We start from the raw sequence: 19,273 nt of genomic DNA on the forward strand, positions 1-19,273 counted from the left end.
TGATCATCTGAGCTTCTCTGATACCAAGCCAAATGGTGATTTAGGAAAAGAAGGTATTCTTTTTTGAGAGTAGAGGAGCCGGTTATAAGAGCTCAGCCTGGTGACCATCTCAGCCTTCACTGGCCCGATTTTCTACCCAAAGCTGGAAGAATGGAGATCATCATTGGACCTCAATGAAAAAGGTCTAAGGTGAGGCAGTGGCTTCTAACCTGGTCTCCTGACTATGTTCTCGGACCTCTGCCTCCCCCAGGTTACCTGGATGGACAGGATTTGACCCTTCTCTCACTAGAGTTAGGAATAGAGTTGCCAGATTTAACAAATAAAAATACAGGATACCCAGTTAAATTTGAATTGCAGATGAAGAGTTATTTTTTAATATATCCTCACTATAGTTGTATTTTATATGGCAACCCTAGTTAGTAGGTACTGGTCAGATTTTGCTTACCTCTGAAGTATGGCGTAGCCATTCACAATACTGCCTTCATTCAACCAATGTTTACTGAGTGCCAACTATAATGTCAGATGCTGCTCTAGGTAGGCACTGTGATTGTTGGAGTGAGGGAAAGCCAACAAGGGTACTTGGCCTCATGGAGCTTACATCTAGTGGGGGTGATAGACAATAAGAAAGATGTGTGTGTTGGATAGTGAAAGTGTTAAAGGGGAAAATAAGGCAGAGAAAGAAGGGACATACAGGGGCGTATCAGGAGGGTTTGCACCTGAAGGAGGTGAGGGGTTGAGAAAACAGGCCAAGAAGACATTTGGGGAAAAGGATTCGAAGCAAAGGGGAGCACACACATCAAAGCCCTGAGGTGCCTAGTGTGTTTGAGGAATTATGAGGGCCAGTGTGGGCTGGAGTAGAGTCAGCAAAGGTGGAGAGTGTGGAAGATGAGCTAGCTAGGTCATGGGCACAAAGATTGTAGAGCCCTGGAGGCCTCTGTAAGGATTGTGGCTTTCACTCTTAAGCAGGAGGCCGCTGGAGGGTTTTGAACAGGGGTGGGGTATGATCTGATTAGTTTTTAAGTTACTGGCTGCTTGTGGAGAACAGGATGAAAGCCAGCTTGGGGTCCAGTTCTCCCATCCTGTCCTCAGAGGTGGGCTGCGGGGTTTGAGACATGCATGTCATTTGGAATAAAGGAATGTGGGAACCCGAACATTACACTTTATAGAATCTTTTCTCTTAACTTTCTGTGTTCTCCATTTGAGTGAAATGTTCCTACTAAATAAGGGGAGGGGCATGTCGAAATTACCCATTTTGCCAATCACTGTGTGATTTACTTGGTTTGAAGGACAGTTCCTTAAGGTTTCATATTAAGCTTTAGAGAACGTAGTGACTTGCTGGACATCACTTCTACATCTGCAATGTCAGAACTTTCAAATATCAGTTTTTTTTGTTAAAGTAGAAGGAAGGTTTTTTGGGGGGGACTAATTAATTTAAATTTAAGTTGAGAGCTTGAAGAGTTTGAAAGCATGTCTTACTTTTCTAATCTTTGTAAAGGAAAGAGAAGAGCGAGCTGGCTATATGGTATAGAACTTTCTCTGCTTTACCTGCATGTTTTCTGATTTAATTTTTTTTGGAAAGCCAACATATATTTTGTGTTTATAATTTAAAAATGTAAAAATTAAGGAATATATGTATTTTGTTTTTTAAAATATATTCTTTTGAGAACAATTTGAGGCTATAAAAGCTTGGCTTTTAAGTAAGATTATTTTAAATGTCATAAATTGATGGTAAGATTTATAATTCTAAAAGGGGTGGCAAATATTTTCCAGATGTCTTTGCCAAACCTGTTATAATGGCATATTGGTAAATTAGCTTTGATAGGTAATATTATTAGTAAATATTTAAATTTTTACATATATCCATAAAATTTGAGAATACACAGAAATGAAATACTTTTAAAAATGTATTGGGTACACATTCCAAATATGAAAATAGATTATTTTGCCAGTGTTTTGAAGGAATATATTAAGACTGAATCAATATTTAAAGTAATAACTAAGCAGACTTTTTTGAGGGTCTGTCTTGTGCTGAGTTATGTTCTTGGCATGAAGAATACATAATTATAGGGGTGACCACTGTAAAAATTATTGAATAAATGCAACATGTGTTAAAACACAGTTATAGTAAAATTTTAGATCCACCTATTCTAGACTAGTGATTTTAGCTATTTTTCTAAGCAGATACTAAAATTCGGTGTAAACCACTGTAATATAATTGTGATTCCAACCATGGTAAATTGAGATTTTGGCCAACTCAGTTCGGAATTATGGTGTAGAAGTACATTCACTTTAGAGTTAGAAAGATCTAGCATTACTACCTTTACGACCTTGACTTCTTTAAGCTTTAGTTTCCTCTCTGTAGAATAGGGATAGTGAAACTTACTTTGTAGAATATTGGTGCTGATTAAATGAGGCATCGGTTCCTTAGATAGTACTGGCACACTGTAAGCTATTAGTGGCTTGTGACCCATGTCATACTTATTGGCGGTGCTTTTATTATTTCCTGAGACTATCTAATTTATATTATTTAATGATTTCCAGGGCCCCCAAATTCATGTTTTAGATATGCAGCTAACATCTTTTTCAGTGCTTTGAGAGAGGGGGAGCAGGCAGGACAGAGTTTGGCTCAGGATAGGTGGGAAGTGGGAAGCCAGAATCTTGGTGAATGTGCCATTACACTTGACATCACCCTCCAGATGGCCATTCAGCAGGTTGATAATTAGCTTCAACAGACACAAGCCGGGAGTCTCCTGGGTTGCTCTTCTGCAGCATGGATATGTAGCCAGAGGAGCATGTGGAATTAGGAGGTCTGAGCCTGGCTGGGTTGTGCAGCTGGGCTCAGCTGGGCCGGTGGAGGTATTGCCCCAAGTTGGGCCATCCTGGGTCTCAGCTGGTGCACAGACACTGTCCCCGCCTAGCACGCTCAGAGGAGCAGACGTGCTCCTGTGAGGGCCTGTGGCCTCCAGCTGCTGTGCAGCCTCTGTCGAGCTATGGCACTTCAAGTTCCTGCCCTGCTATTTCAATCTATCATCACTGGTGACTGCTTCCAGCCTAAGCAGAGGTGGTGTGTGTGTGCTACAAGTTTCAGCTCATTACCTCTGTAGGAGTCCTGTCCAACTGCTGGTTGAGGGTAAGACCTGTACTGTAGCCTCCTGCACCAGTTTGACACTCTCATCAGGGGACCCCGCTGCCTGCCCCCCTCAACGGATCTTTTATGCAGCAGAACCAGAACTTGAGGTTTTCTTTTCTCCCAAATGAGGGGCCTGTGACACTTGGGGTTGTACATCAAAGTTAAATGATCTTGGGTAAGTCAGGTTACTACTTGGGATTTGTTTCCTCTAGTAATAGGCAGTGAATGTTTTGAGGGTTATTAATATATCTTTGTCTCCATGTCCCTTGGGCAAAATAGGTGCTCAGTAAATGATAACTTAAATGCAAAAAATGGAGATATGTTGCCTATATCACTGAGGAGGAAAGAGAATTTTTGTAATTCTATTAAATTGTGACAAAGGGGAATAAGGCGAGGGCACCTTTTATTTCCCCAGATTCTGCTCTTTCTGTATCCCCAGTATGAGAAAAAAAATCTTAGACATTTAGAACTTAAAAAGAAGCACACTTGTATATGTTCACTTAATGACTCAAACTTTTACTGTCTTTGCCATGGATCTTGATGGACACCTCTTCAGAAAAGGTATCTAAATAGCCCCGAAGTACTTGAAAAGATGCTCAACATTAATAGTCATTAGGGAAATAGAAATCAAAACCACAACGAGATAGCACTTCACACTTGCTAGGATGACTGTGGTCAAAAAGACAAAGACTAACAAGTGTTGGCAGGGATGGGGACTATCTGAAACCCTCATACACTGCTGGTGGGAATGTAAAAGGTTGCAGCCTTTTTGGCAAAGAGTCTGGCCATTCCTCAAAATGTTAAATGCAGAATAATTCCACTTCTAGTTATCTACCCAAGAGAAATGAAAATATATGTCCATACAGAGACTTGTATAGAATATTCATAGCAATCATTATTACAGGCTTCATCTGAATGCCCTGGTTTCTGTTATGGATGAGTGTTGGGGAGATTTTCCAGGGGTGGCTGCTTTCCCGTTGCCTCCTTATGTGGGTGAGGCTCATGCCTAGGAAATGCCCAGCTTTGGCTTCCATAATTTATAACTTTCAGAGAACAGCCTAAGTGTGGTCTGTGTCTTCAAAACATAAATTCAGAGAGTTTCTCATAATGCTTCTGTAGAAACCCTTACCAACGAAGGTATCTGGCATCTCCCAGACTTTGGTCTCCTGCATTCCTTATAGTCAGCATGGAGGACCCCATCCTGTTACGATGTGAACTTTCAGCATTTCAGGCTTTTGAAGATGAATTCCTGGTCTGATGGAAGAGTCTAGCAGTAATAGGATATTTCTGGAAGGTACCGATAAGGGCCTTGTCAGTTTCAGGAATGGGCAGGTCCTCATTATAAAGGTTTCTTGTGACTGAGATACCTGATCAGCAGGCTTTTTCCTGGCTCTGACCAGTGATGGCGGGTGGACGTAAGAGTGGAACATCTTAGTTGTGTCTATAAAGTTGAGGAGTCATTATCAGCCTCAATGAGAGGGCCTTTTGACTGAATATTTGGGATCAACTTAAGTCAGTCCTGTAAGCAATTATTTTCTTACTTTTGGGATATAAGTTCATCCTATAATAAAACTATAATGAGTAGGGGAAAATGCTTTCTTAATGACAGGCAGAACAAAGCTAAATGACCTTAGGAAGAAAATAAAAAGCACAAGGTATGAGTGGCCTCACTTATTTGTAGAACACGGGTAAAATGTTTATTATACATAAAGCAAGTTAAACTAACACTTCTGCATGAACCACAGCATATAATTAACAGAAAATTAAAGACATCAGAACAACAAGAATACCAAAGGAACAAAATGAGCTAGGCAGACAAGGACTGTAATGTTTCATGAAACTAGGGATGGGTGGACACTTAGGAGTGCCCTGATGAGATATCAGGCTGCAGGGTGATGGACATTGGGCAAGTGCTTGGGGCATCGCTCCCAGGGGCATGGGACACTTGGAGATCACTTCACTGATTAGGGAGCTGTTTGGTGAGTGCAGAAGTAGGACAACAGCAAGTGAGAGTTTTTAAGGGAGATGTCTATCAGTTTTGTTTGGTAAATAAATAGTGCCTCTCTGCTCTGGGGTATTTTATCTCTAGGCAACTGCCACTGACCCCTCACATGTTTGGGGGAGGAGCAGTTCCAAGGCTGTTACAAGAGTAACCAGAAATAAAGAGGGGAAACTAATTTAAATTGTATGCTATAGTACTATGATGAAAGTTTTGGCCTAGACATAAAAATATAGGCAAATCTGAAAACTTGTTGCTTTTTTCTTTAGTTCACCTTCTTTGATGTAAGCCTTGTGATGGTCACTGAAACAGACATGGAATTATTCTCAGAGCCCACTGCATTGATCTTTAGACCAGTGTACTGCTTTTAAACCCTTGGGCTTGGATATGTACAGCCTTGCTTTTAGCAACTTTGGGCAAGATCCCTAGCCTCTCTTTAACTTTAAATAGAGGCAGTTATACTGAACACCTGTGGTCGCTGTGAGGTGTACATGAGACATACAGTAAAGTGCCCATTGTAATACCAGGAACATGGTAAATGCTCAAGTGTTAGTTCCATTATCTTATATATAATTAATTTTCTTACAGGAAAGCTGGAATTATTTAAAGTATGCACTCATTTATCTTTCTTCTAATTTTAACATTAGAAATCATTGAACAGTATAAAAAGTGAAAATCAAATTCCCATTATCTGGAAATTAATTTAGTATTTTGTTATATATTCAGGTTTTTTTCAGTACCTTTATACATTTTATTTTATGTAATTGAACATTGGGGTCATAATTTAGATTTTTGTATATCATTGAAAATCTATAGTTATTTTCAAAAACTACCTAGAATTTTGTGTGTGTGTGTGTGTGTGTGTGTGGTTTGTGTGTGTAATACCTTATAAAATCAGTTGCCTTTTTTGAGCAGTTAAAGCAGTTTTTTTCCCTCCCACAAGCAATAGTGAAAATGATCTTGAGGAAGATACTTGATGATTTTTAGCAACAATTCCAGAAAGTGGAATGACATGGTTAAAAGGTAGATTATTTTCTTTAAGAGCTATAATAATATTGCAGATTACCTGTGCCCACCTCACTAAAAAAGTAATAAGAATGTTCATTTTTCCCCAGTTCATGATCATTGCTGGGTTTTTATTTTTAAAATATCTTTGTTCTTTTGATAGGTAGAAAATATCTTATTGTTAATTCAATTTGTATTTCTGTGTTACAGGTGAGGTTAAATGATTGTATATGTTTATTATATATTTATATTTCTTTCATAAATTACTTACTATTTTCTTCAAATTTTCTGTTAGAAAAATTGGTATGTGTGCAATGTGTTACTTTGAAGAATTGGTTTGGGTCACCATATAGGACAATGGAAGCAGATGTTTCATTCTTATGACTGGTATAAAATGGCTGTGACCTTTGGTCTACCCCAACGCATTTTAAATTTTGTTTACTTCGGCCAGATCTGATGGGAGATAGCTGTGGGACAGTAGGAAGAGTTTGGAACCAGTGGTTCAAATCCTACCTTTTCTACCTATCAGCTGTGTTACCCTGTAAAGATTACAAAATGTCACTTAGTCTCGGTTTCCTGGGTTTGTTGTGTTGGTAAAATGACTATTAAATGTGATCCACTTGGTGTGTCCTAAGCACCTAGAAATGCTTGCCAATTATTTCTTATTTTTGCATCAGACCATGAGCTTCTCCAGGCCTGATCTATGCCATATCTATCATCACATCCACATGCACATAGTAACCCCTTAGTGATTATTTGATGACCAAATCAATGGAGCCAAGCACAGAAGGTTAAATAAGCAAAATTTCATCCGAAGAATGAGAACTGACTTTTCAAAATCTTCTGTATATACTTTTATATACATATGTAAAAGTACTTTAAAAACCACTGTATGGTGTTGATGACTTTTGGGTAACCAAGGTACACTGAGTTGGGAGTGCCCTGAATGATTTGGGACTTGGAATATCTTTCCTTCGGAGTTGTGGCAGGCTCTCTCTGTGTCAGGGCCAGGGCTGATATGATGGTGCTGATTGATTCTCTTCAGGAGGACCCTGGAACCTCGAGTTTCCCTCTGCGTGGCCCTCAAGATGCCTGTCAGAACCTGCTGGGCCAGAATGTGCTGCTGGCGCCCAGTGGGACCTGTAATTGTTCCTACTCAGGACAGAGCAGAGCTGCTCCTGTGACCCACGGGGAGCACCTGAGCAGGTGTGCAGACACATAATGGGCCCTGCTGTGGCTGCAGCCTGTGAAAGCCCTCTGAGAGGCCAGGTGCCAGAACAGGTCTCTGAGCAGTCACTTTTCCTTGAAAAAGGATGCTCATAGCCTAGTGCTTTTCCCTAGTACTTCTGACAAGGGAAAGAAATCTGTCCTGCACGGATCAGCAGTGCTGGCACCTTCTCCTACAGCCTGATTCAGTCTCGAATCAGCCCCTCAAGGGAGATATTAGTGTGGCATGGTATCAGGTTGCTAGGGCTGCTGTAACAAAGGATCACAAACTAGATGGCTTAAAACCGTAGAAGTTTCTTGTTCCAGCAGCTGATCACCTGGCCTCTTAAGATGTCAGCATGGCCAAGCTCTCTTGAGGCTCTAGTTGGGGAGTCTGATGCACGCCTTCCTCTAAGATTCTGGTGTCACCATCGGTCCTTGGCTTTTCTTGTTTTCTAGCTGTGTCACTCCATTCTTTGCTTCCATTGTGACATAATGTCTGTTCATGGTATGTCTTTGCTTCATCTTGTAAGGATACCAGTCATATTACATTAAGGACCCACCCTACTTCAGTATGACCTTAACTGAAGTAATTATACTTACAATTATCCTGTTTCCCAGTAAGGTCACATTCGGAGGTACTGAGGGTTAGGACTTCAACATATCTTTTTTGGAGGGCACAATTCAATTCATGACACTCATGTTATATACAGGATGTAGCTTTAAAGTGGATTGGTAATTGACCATGGTCACAATTAGAATGTGTTGGGGCCAGGATTGTAATGCAGGCCAGTCTGACCCCAGAGCCAATTAATTCTCTTTCCAGTATACTTCAGCACATCAGAATCAGTTGAAAAGCTAATAAAAAACACAGAGGTCTAGGCTCCATACCATTGCTCCTCCATCTATGATCTGTGGACCACAACCATCAAATTACCTGGGAGCTGATTGGAAATTCAGATTCTCAGGCCCTGATGTAGACCTACTAAATCAGTCTGCAGTTAACATGGTTCCCAGGGATTTGTGTACCCACTTACACTCAGATTACATGTTAGAATTACTTGATAAGCTTTAAAGCAAACACAAAAACAACAATAGCTTCACCCAAGACAGTTGAATCAGATCTTAGTGAGGTAGCAGGCATTGTCCCTTTAAAAGAGCCCAAACCATTCTGATTTACTATGGAAGTTGAGAACCACCAAGGGACTAGAGGTTCTCTTTTCTGGAAGAGTATAAGAATCTTCAACACTAAGATTGAGGATTCTATTTGCACAGAAACAGGAGGGGACATTTCTTTCAGAGAAGGCAGAATATCTGAGCAAAGAAGATAACATTGCATTTCTAAGAAAACAAATGACTGCCTCTTAGAAATACCAAGTGAAGGGCAGTACCCTATTTATTGAGACTGGGAACTTGTGAGGCATGAAAAGTGAGATGGGGATGGAAATAATACATACAAGGCACTCAGCATTTGTTGAATTAAATTAAAAAACAAAAACAACATGGTTTGTCTCACTGAGCTTTGTTATTTATAGAAAAGTCCTTGTATTTGGAGTATAAGAGAAAGTTGCAGAGGTGGAGGACTGCACAAGCATGAAGATGTTTAGTAATTCTTGCTATATCAGTAAACATGAATATGAGTTATTAGAATTTTTGAGAGTAAAGTGTGAATTACCACCTGCAGGTTTATTTCCTGTAGTAGGTTTTGCTTTGATGAGAGGAGGGACTGATATTCCAGATGGTGACATCTTAGGTTTTAATCCTTGAAGAAGGCAGGTGACCGTGTTCAGAACACCTTTCCCCTGTTGTTCCCTCAGACTGTTTTATCAGTCTTTCTCCTCCTATCCGATCTTTGTAAAGTCCTAGAGTGTAGGAAAAAGGCCCATTTCAGTTTGGGCTCTTGCTTTAGCATGCATTCAGTCCTCAGAGCAGAGCTCCCAGAGATGGTGGGCACCTCTTCGTGGATAGTTCTAGTATCCTTTTCTCAATCTTTGGATTTTTTGACTTTTGTGCAACATCTTACATTCCTGATGTCTAACCCCCTTGAATTCCTCCTTCTCAGTCTCGAAAGTCTTCCTTCCCTTGAACTCTGTAAACAGTACTTACATCTTAAGGGCTTTCTCAGTCTTCTTTTACTGGCCTTTCTTCCTCCTCTTAACTCCACTGACTGATTATCTTCAAGGTTTTATTCACCTCTTCTTTTTAGGAGTTTCCTTCACTTGGCCAACTTTACTACTACGTCTATGCAAAGTGCTGCCATTTCCCTTCCAGACTCGTGTCTTTTTGTCTGCACATCACCTCACATATTCCCAGCAGAACCCACCGACTTTTCCAACTGATTTTCTGACTTCCTTTTTTGGGTCCTATTTACCATTTTTCCAAGCCCCTTATCTTTGAAACCTAATTTGCCCTACCATTTGATTAAACACCCTGTGGGATATTCGTTCAATCCCTGACTCCTGTATCCTCTTTTGGAACACCATTCACATGTCTGTTTTTCTTTACCATTCCTACCACTCAAATCCTAACTGCCACACACACACACACACACACACACGTATACACACACATGCAGAGTCATATGTCATTTTTGTCAACAACAGACCACATATGCCACAGTGGTCCCATAAAATTATAATGGAGCTGATTTTCCTGTAAGAAATGGAAGGATATGTGGTTCAGGAGGAATTTATTTTTTTCTGACAAGAGCAATTTCTGTGGGGCTTGGCAATAGATTCCTTCTCACTTACAGCACCTCCGTTTTGAGTGCACAGATTACATTTCAATCTGCCAGCCACGGACCTGCTCAGCACAGAGGAACCTGTCCCCCCATTTTCAGAGGGCACTGCAGCCCTCCCAGACCTGGCTTGATGGTCTTCAGAGTACATTGCTGTGAATTCTCTGCCAAGGATCCTGTATAAGGACATAGGTCCTCAGGAGCTACCTTAACAAATATTAGATGTCTCTGCCACTTCAGTAAAAGCTTTATGTGGTAGTATGGAGCCTATGCCTGTACTTGGGAAATATTTTCCGGTTATAATGGTGTAAAGCATAGCTAACTTTTATTTGTTTTATTTCTTTCATTAATTCAATACTAGGGAGAGCTCTTTGTGCCAAATAAGGTCAATGGAATTAAAACAGATTTCCAGAGTCAAAATATTGAGTCCTTAGTTCTCGCCCTTCTCCATGTTAAACATCCCTTTATTTGTTTGTTTGTTTGTTTGTTTGTATATTTTTTAATGGATACCACAAAAGTTTCTTAATCTGACCACAGCTCCAACATGCAACAGCCAAAACCATCTCGCCATGACAATTCCATATTTCTTGATCTCCTCTTCCTTCTGATCTCAGGCCACCTTTCACTCTCTTCTGACAGTCACTATTATGGTGCCCTACCCAGCCAGTTTCTCCTCAATATTGCCAATCAATCCAGCCCATATTCCTGTTCAAAGAACAGCATTGACAGCTGTTTCAAACCCTGTCAGGAGGAATGAGTGGAAGGGCTTGTGAGACAGTATTTATAAAGTCTACAATAGTGTACAGTAATCCTTTAGGCCTTCACGTTTACTCACCCTCACTCATTCACTCATCCAGAGTAAGTTGCATTTATGGTAAATGCCCTATGCAGCCTTACCATTTTTAAAATCTTTTACACCATATTTTTACTGTACCTTTTCTATGTTTAGATATGTTTAGATAGACACACACCATTTTGTCACAGTTGTTTACAGTATTCAGTACAATAACATGCTGCACAGGTTTGTGGCCTGAGTATTTGGTTATGCCATACAGCCTAGGTATGTAGTAGGTAAACCTTGGTTTGTGCAAGTGCACTCTATGATGACCAATGGTGAAATGGCTTAACGATGCATTTCTCAGAATGTATCCCCATGGTTAAGCATTGCACAACTCTGTGTGGGGGGGATGGTTAATGAGATCTTACAGTTTTTTTTTTTTTTGCATAAAATATAAACTCTACTTATATTAAAATTTTTATCTTTCACTACTGCTTTGGAGGTCTTAGCTCCAGCCACGCTATTTTTTGCTTCTCTCACACTTGCCTTCTGCACCCACACTTGGTGATTGGTATGTAGGAGGCCCTGTGAAAGTTCGCTGACTGCTGATTGGCGGTTATGCATGCCTGTACTCTAGATGGCCCTCCCCCTGCCTTTACATGTTTTCTCCTGTCTTTGAAAAGTCCTGGTTCCATTTCCACACCAGGTCTTTTCTTGATCACTTCATCCTGCCTTGATTTCTCTTCTAACTCAAAGAGTGCTCATCTTCTTTACCACTTTGTCATTAACTGCTTTGATTTCACTTATATTGATTTTGAACTTGTAATATGCCAGCGTTTTATTTCCTCAGATTGAAAGCTCTTTAAGAGTAGGGCTCGATTGGTGTTATACTGTCTAATTCAGGGTCGAGTCTCTCCCCAACGCCTCCACTGCAAGATACTGTTCTGCACATAGTAGGAACTTGATGCTTTATGGCTAAATAAATGCATGGAGAGAATTGGGACATGTGGTAGCTATATTTATTTATATATTTATTTAAAAATGTAAACCAAGAATGCCTACAGTGTGTATGTTAAACATGTAAAGTTTTTATCTGTAACTACCAATTAAAAAAACACCTTCTATTTACAGTTGAGTTTGGTACCAATCAGCACTGGTTTCTTCTTCTTTGCTACAAATGTTATAAAACCTTGAATGCTCTGTTTCCATAAAAGGAATATGAACTTCTATGGATATGGTGATTGGAAGTCTTGAGGCAATGCAGTCCCACTTATGAGAGAACATGGTGGTGTTTATCTAAGCTCAGTGTGTGGATTGGTTTGCTTTTACTCTCTTCCTCTCCCTACCTGAAAAAAAAAAAAAATGGCATTCTGCTTGCTGGTCATCATATTAAAATAGGAAGATTTGAATGCTTAATATCTGTTCATTCATTCAGGTGAAGTTTAAGGTGTCATACTGAGCCCCCCTCATTTGTGAGGGAGTGAAAATCTGATTGAATAGGTGTCATGGAAAAGTGGGAAATACATATTTATCCACTGCTTATTTGTTTTGTACCTATCTACCTACCAGCTATTAAAATAGAAAGGTGCCGGGCATTGATGTGAGTATTTTACAGATATTAACTCATTTAAATTTCATCACAACCTCATGATATGGATACTCTACACTCATTATTATTTCTTCACAGATAAGGAATCTGGGTACAGAGATGTTTGAGGGGCTTGTTAACAATCACACACATAGTTTAGGGCAACTATTTTTTTTTTTTTAAAAAGACTTTTAATTGCTGATTTTCATATTTGTTGACCTCTAATAAATATTTAAGTGACTAAATGTCTTTAATCCCAGTCAGATGTCTAGTTCTTTGTCTTTTCCTGTAAGTCATTCTGGCTTGTTTTTATGGTCATGGCTGTACTTGTGTTTCTAAGATTGGCAACAGTTGTGTGTGTGTGTTCATTTTAAACCTATTGTAAAAAAATCTCCTGTAGTGCTTTAGAGTTTATAAGTGCTTTTTCAAATGTTATCTCCTCAGTCCAACAACCGTGGTAGGGAAAGTTACTCTCAGTTTCCATTTAACAAATGAAATATGTGGTTTAGACTGGTTAAGAGACTGGACTGTGATTAACATGATGAGCACATTGGAATTTGAACCCAAGTCTTAATCCTTCGCTCTTCCCACACCGAGTACTCTGCTTGTAGTCTGTATTTGTTTTTCTTGACTAGCTTTGCCTTTTTAACCTGGATCAAAAATGTTTTGTTTTGTTTAGTTTTGTTTTTAAAACATATATCTGAAGCCTGTATGGCAGAAGATGTGAAAGTAGGGATATTGAGAATACAGTCTTTTTGAAAAAGGGGAGATTATCAAATGCTATGAAGAATTTTTTTTCTATTTTCTTTGATAACTAAAGATTGAAAGTTTTGCAGGATTTTCTTGATATCTTTAGACTTGGGCACTACAGGAGATCCATGTGTAATGCTAATAGTCAATACAGTTTCTAATAAAAGAATGGTCTCAGTTTTATCTGCATGGCCTACAGATTGGGTGAGAGGCTTTTATGGAGAGATTTGAGGCTGGAGAGCCCATTCATAATGTAAATACCCAAGTCCAAATATGATTATCTCCTGTAGTTCCAGGGCTAAATAGTCTCCTCTAGGAAAATCTTGCAGTCACCCTGGTGCAGAAGGAATGAGTCAGAGTTCTTTCTGGGTTCCAGTCTAGTTCTACCACTTAGCTTTGTGAACTTGCGTAAATCACCCACATGCTCTAAAGCTCAGTTCAGTGTAGCAGGCTTTTATGGAACAGCTATGTGCCAGGCAATGTGGTAGGTCCCCCAGATAGTAATTTAAATTAGATAAAGTCTCTGCTGTTGGAGAGCTCTCAGACCAGTGGGGGAAACTTCCAGGAAACACAATTATGGTTCCTATTGTGCTAGAGATAGGCCCACGGGGCTGATAAGTTGGTGGGAAGCAATCAGCCATGCAGTAAAGCTAGGCGTCGATCAGGGAACTTTCCATACTGTGCTGAGTTAATATAAGCTTTCCTCCTCTTCCCATTCCCTCGACCCCACCTTCCTTTCCCTATCAGTAGCTCCCCTTGACTCCTTTCTCAGCTTGTAGATGGGGGAACATTAGGGAATGTGATGAAATGAATGGTGGCACAAGAAGAGCTTCGGCCGTACTCTGCTCCTCTTAGAACTGTGGTCAGGCATCTTAATCTCCCAAGGACCACGTGCTTCTCGTAGCACAGGGCTGATCTCATAGCTTTATAAATCTCATAGTTTATAAGTATCTTGTTTATCTCTGACTGACCTAAGAACTTCTTGCAAATGGAGTTGGTTATATCTTTCATTCTCAGCATTAGCATAGTGCCCTGCACAAAGTTGGTCGTTCATAAATTCTGTTGAGTGTTGGATAGATGTATAGATGGATAAATGGATGGATGGGAGGTGCTGGAAGCACAGCTGGAAGGAACAGAGAAAAAAGACTGAAAAGGGAAGAGGTGAGATGTCCTTGGACAATGGCTAATGACATTTAACTTGGGTAGGGAGGGCCTTGTCCTGGAAGCCTTATTTAAAAAACTGCCATCTGCAAAGTAAGAATTTAACTGCTTGATTTCACAAGAAAGGACTGAATTTATTCCCAGAAATGGCTTGATTTTACAGTTAGGCTTAATACCTGCAGCTCGCACTGTAATGAAAGCTTCTCAAGTTCTAGCTGGTGATTGGTATGAACGGACCATTCTGGGAGAAATGGGTTCTTGGTGGGATGCAAAGGGCCCAACTTGGCCTAAAGGTCTCCTTTTCTCTTTTTATGAATTTGGCTATAGAGGTAGAAACTTGGGCCTCTAGCAGTTTTGCCCATTTTAAAGAAAAATAGTAAATTAATAGCCACAATATCCGTATTGAACAGATAGTAGAGTTGGAGATATGATTCAAAGCTAGGTCTGTTTGCTTCCAAAGCTCCTGCTCATAAATGGATTTCAGTGATGCCACATGACTGTGTTTTCCCGAAGATATTTATGTGCATTATTGCCACAAAATGAAACTAAGAATCACCTTGTATTTCATTCAGAATCATCATGTGCTTTAATCCAGATTCTGCCTCAGAAGGTGGGTGGCTCACAGGCTATATTGATTGGTGCTTTTTGCGAGCAAAAAAAACCCCCCAAAAAACAAAACCTCTTTGATTTTGTTCTGGGGAGGCAGAGTGGATCATGGCATAGTATGCTTGAGTTCGACATCTACTTATTGTGGATATATTTAGTGTAAACTGAAATTAGGCAGAGGGCTAAAATAGGCCCTCTGGGGTTGCTGTAGAGTAAGTAGAGGTAGTTATGCTCAGCTCTCTTCTTTGCATTTTGAGCTTGTATTTAAATATTCCTGAACAAAACATGGATCTTTGGTTTTAACTGGATGTACCTCAAAGGTCAGCCCTTCTGAACAGAGTACTTCAGTCTCAGGAACCAGTTTTGACCTCCAAAAATAGGATTAAATTGAAGGCAGCCAGGTCAGCATGGGATGATGTCAGAGGAGAAAATCCATCTGTGATAAGTCAGATTACAATTAAGTTTTTTTGTTTTCATTTATAGAGTTTCCACAATGCATGGGGCTTAGAAATATGGGATGATTATGGGTTTTCTTGTTCATTTTTGAGAAATGTGCCATCAGTTTTTTCCACATAAAGGTGATAATGCTGAAGAAGAGATTTATTAATTCCCCTTTGAATTTATGAGTTTTATTTTGCTTTCTTTAATAAAACATGTAAAGTAAAATATATCATTTAAAACAAGTATATGTCCTCGTGTGTGTTCCGTTCCTCCCCTCCCCACAAGTAGTTCAATATTGTCTCCGGATATGGAGGAACATAATATTTATGAATGTGCCTGGTGGTGAGTTGGCGCCCATGAATCTTCATTTCCCTGTGCAGCTTGTCTCCCTGAGAAGTGCGAGTGGCCAGGTGCTATTCATCCAGGTCAAGATGAAGAAAACAAACTGCACTTTTGTCATTTCTTCAGGCATGTAGCAAACCCAGCCGTGTCTCAGGTATTCCAGATATGAGCGATGTGCCGATTGCGCAAGGCTTGAAGCATTGCTCACTCAGAGATACAGAGGCCTGCCTGCCCCGAGCCCTTTGTTCTCCTGGTTGAAAGCAGTTAATTAGCAACTGTCTCCATAGCAACTGCCTCATAGTCCAAAAACATTGTCTAGTTTTTCAGTTTAGCTTATCACACTGTTTACCTGAAGGGCTTTTCACTGCTCTGAGTCTCATTTGAGTTGGCGGCGTGCCTGTTGGGGAAGTGAATTGTCAAGACAGAAAAAACACCATGGTAGCCAGAAGCTGGGGAGCCCTCTCCCTAACAGGACCAACCTGCGCTCTCAATTCTGTGAAAACAAAAAGTTATGAGGGCCTAACATTTTCACCTACATTTTTTTGTTTGCCAGAAAACTGCCATTTTCTTCACCAAGCCCGGAATTATGAGGATTTCTTTTTTCTATTTCCCTGAGAGGCTGTCTAAGCTTTTTAATATTCCCTGTTTATAGCACATTTCCATTATTAGTCATCTTGAAACCCCGGGTGATCTCAGCTGCTGCTGTACATTCGAGGAAATTTTACTTCCCTGAGGGTCTTGGCATTTCTGAAGGCCCTTGGATGAAGGATTACAAGCCTGGATGTGAATTAGTCAGAGCAGCTTTGTTTTTAGTCATAATGAGCTGTTCTCCTTACCTGTAGCTTAGATGGTTTAAGGCGATGGTGTGTGAGAAAAAGATGACTTCAGGTGGTTTATTGGTAAACAGGAAGAGGAGCTGTGGCTTTTCCTAAGCCGTGCAACAAAGATGATAATTTTCATGGCTGTCATTGAGTGCCAACTGCGTGGGCCTCCATGCTGAGACTTTTAGGAGCTATAGCTCACATCTGAAAAGGGGAGATGAGAGGTGACAAGGAGAGAAGATTACATTTCTTGAGTGTCTGCCGTATCCCAGTCACTGAGCTGGGTCTTTCACCGAATGCAGTCTGATGTACCCCTCGCAGTAACCCTGCAAACTAGGCTCTATTATCTGTATTTTAAGGACAGAAAATCAGCGTTCTAAGAGTCACTGCCTAACTAGAATTTTGGAATGCCAACCCAGGTCTGTTGGTTTATATGGCACAGCTCTTTCCTAAAGTCAGGTGGCATGACAGATACAGAGCATTTTGTCAGGATTTGGTGGTGGGTTTTTGCCCATAGTGCAGGGCTTGGTTTGGATTTGTGTAGCATTGCTTTGGGGGAATTTTTGCTTTAGGGGTCTGGTTAGAGTCTGATTGTGTATGTGTGTAATCAGATCTCTCAGTTATGTCCAGGAAAATCACGAAGCCTAGCTGTTTTTGAGGTTTTCTTGGGTCTAGTGATAAAGTAGTTGAGTTTAATTTTTTGTCACATGTATAAGAGCTTATATACCTGAGTCAATGTCGTTCTCTTCAAAGTATTAACCTAGAAAGACTGTGCCTTATGACGTTGCTATTTTTCAGATCTTTTTAAGGGATCTCTGTGAGGGAAGGGGCTTTCCCGGCTTGCAACATAGCTTTGAATTCAATTCAGTAGACTGCCATTGAGCACTTCACTCCTGTAACTGTGGGCTGAAAAGTATGGCTTTTCCCTAGTGGTGATCAATTGGACCTAGCATGGATTCACTAAGAACAGCTCATACAAAGCTAGCTTCTTTTCTTTCTTTGGAAAATTTGTTCGATTCATAGACTAGAAAATGGCACTTGACATAGAGGATAAACAAGACATTCGATGCAACCTTTAATCATATTTTCTTTGTCAAAAATGGAGATATATTCAGTGTGCTGAATGCAACTATGATTCTGAACTGCAGCTGGTTTAATGCCTAAGGGTGCTGAACAGGTGGTAAAATGGGAGATCATTTCCTGGTGGTTGCCACACTGTCTCGTGCCCTGGCCAACACTTATATGGTGTCCTGGTCAAGATAACATGAAACCTGGTGAAAGTGAACATGCTCGGTGGGGGCCTGTTTCAGAGTTCAAAACTCTGCCCATGCTGGGAGGATGGGTCCATCTAAGAAAGAGGATATCTTTGGGGGATAAAGGGACCCAAAAGTCCCAACGTAGATGGTAAATATGTGACTTGGCAGTACCATATGAGTTTTGTTGACTGTGAGATTATGAGAGGTTCGTAAACATGGCTTCTTCAGAAATGAATGTCATCTCGGGCTCTGTTGGTAGAAGAGAGGAGTACTATCGCAGTATTAGACTGTACTTGGAATTGGGTGTTCTATTTCCTTTCTGTTTTCCACCCTCCTCGCCCTCTCTCCTATATAATCAGTGCCAGGCACCATTCTATGTGTTGGGGATATAAGAGTGGACAAAAGATAGCCCTCTTTAAAGAGAATGTAGACATTGCACAGTTTGTTCAGTGGAAAATAACCCAGGTAATAAAAAGAACAAGAAAATACATGCTCACAAAATCATTGAAGGGATTGGAGACTATTTGGCTCAGCTTATTAAAGATTCAGCAAAGAGTTGTTCAAATTAAGTGAAAGTTGCTAATGGGTCAAGAGGAAACAGATTCATCCTGTAGGCTCTCAAAATAATGGAAGTAGTCAAATTTTGGCTCAATTATAAAGAGATTATTTTCTAATAATCTTACAAAGATGGACTAGGCTTCTGTTTTAGGATATAGTGAGAAGTGTTCAAGCAAGGATCAAATGACCGTTTGGTGGTTTGCTGTATGGTACAAACAGTATAATGAACCGCCTTTAAAATTTCTATTCATAAAAATTCTATCACAGAGCAGGCACATATGTCAGCTGCCTGGGAGACAAATACTAGTAGTGAAGGAGGATACGTATCACAATTAACATATCTACTTTTTATTATTTATCTCTTTTGGGATGCAGCTGAATGTAATCAATGTAGAAACATTAGAGCATTTATAACTGTGGTTTATGAGGTGAGAAATCTTTATTGCAAGAAATCCTTTAGAATCACAGCACAGGTCCGATTCACTGTAGTTACATCATAATTATATATCATGGGTGTCTAATTTCTTTTAGAGCCTAGAAGTCAAGAGTGTATAACATATATGCTAGCAATTGTAAAAGCATTACAGTTATTGTAAAAATGACCTTTGATGTAGAATCACTAAAGTTTAGATCTTAGGTCTACACATATTGAGTTTTCCTTTATATTTTTAAAATGGTTGATCCTAAAGATGGTACAAATTTCCATGAGTGATAGAATAGTAATCTTTTTGATTTTGATAGTTTTGTATCATAGTTTTAAGACAACCCACGGAGTTTTAGAAATTGAGATGTCTGCAAAATCAGGCATTGAGTGATGAGATAAAGATTAGTAGTTTCAGAAACTTGTTGAAACACTGATTGATAAATCTTGTACCTTCTGAAGAATTGATCTATT

General features: G+C 39.9%; 1 protein-coding gene and 1 long non-coding RNA gene across 13 annotated transcripts in view; both read left to right on the forward strand.

Moving 5' to 3' along the window:
* Nucleotides 1-19,273, forward strand: part of TEAD1 (TEA domain transcription factor 1) — a 248,626-nt gene that overhangs the window by 97,144 nt on the left and 132,209 nt on the right. The gene's annotated exons all lie outside the window — the stretch shown is intronic.
* On the forward strand, nt 5,937-18,586 carry LOC118602800. Its single transcript, XR_004950797.1, has 2 exons — nt 5,937-11,526; nt 11,562-18,586. It is a non-coding gene; the product is annotated as an uncharacterized LOC118602800 (long non-coding RNA).

The sequence above is a fragment of the Rousettus aegyptiacus genome, unplaced genomic scaffold (genome assembly GCF_014176215.1).
Source record: "Rousettus aegyptiacus isolate mRouAeg1 unplaced genomic scaffold, mRouAeg1.p scaffold_m13_p_5, whole genome shotgun sequence".
NCBI classification, from domain to species: Eukaryota; Metazoa; Chordata; class Mammalia; order Chiroptera; family Pteropodidae; genus Rousettus; species Rousettus aegyptiacus.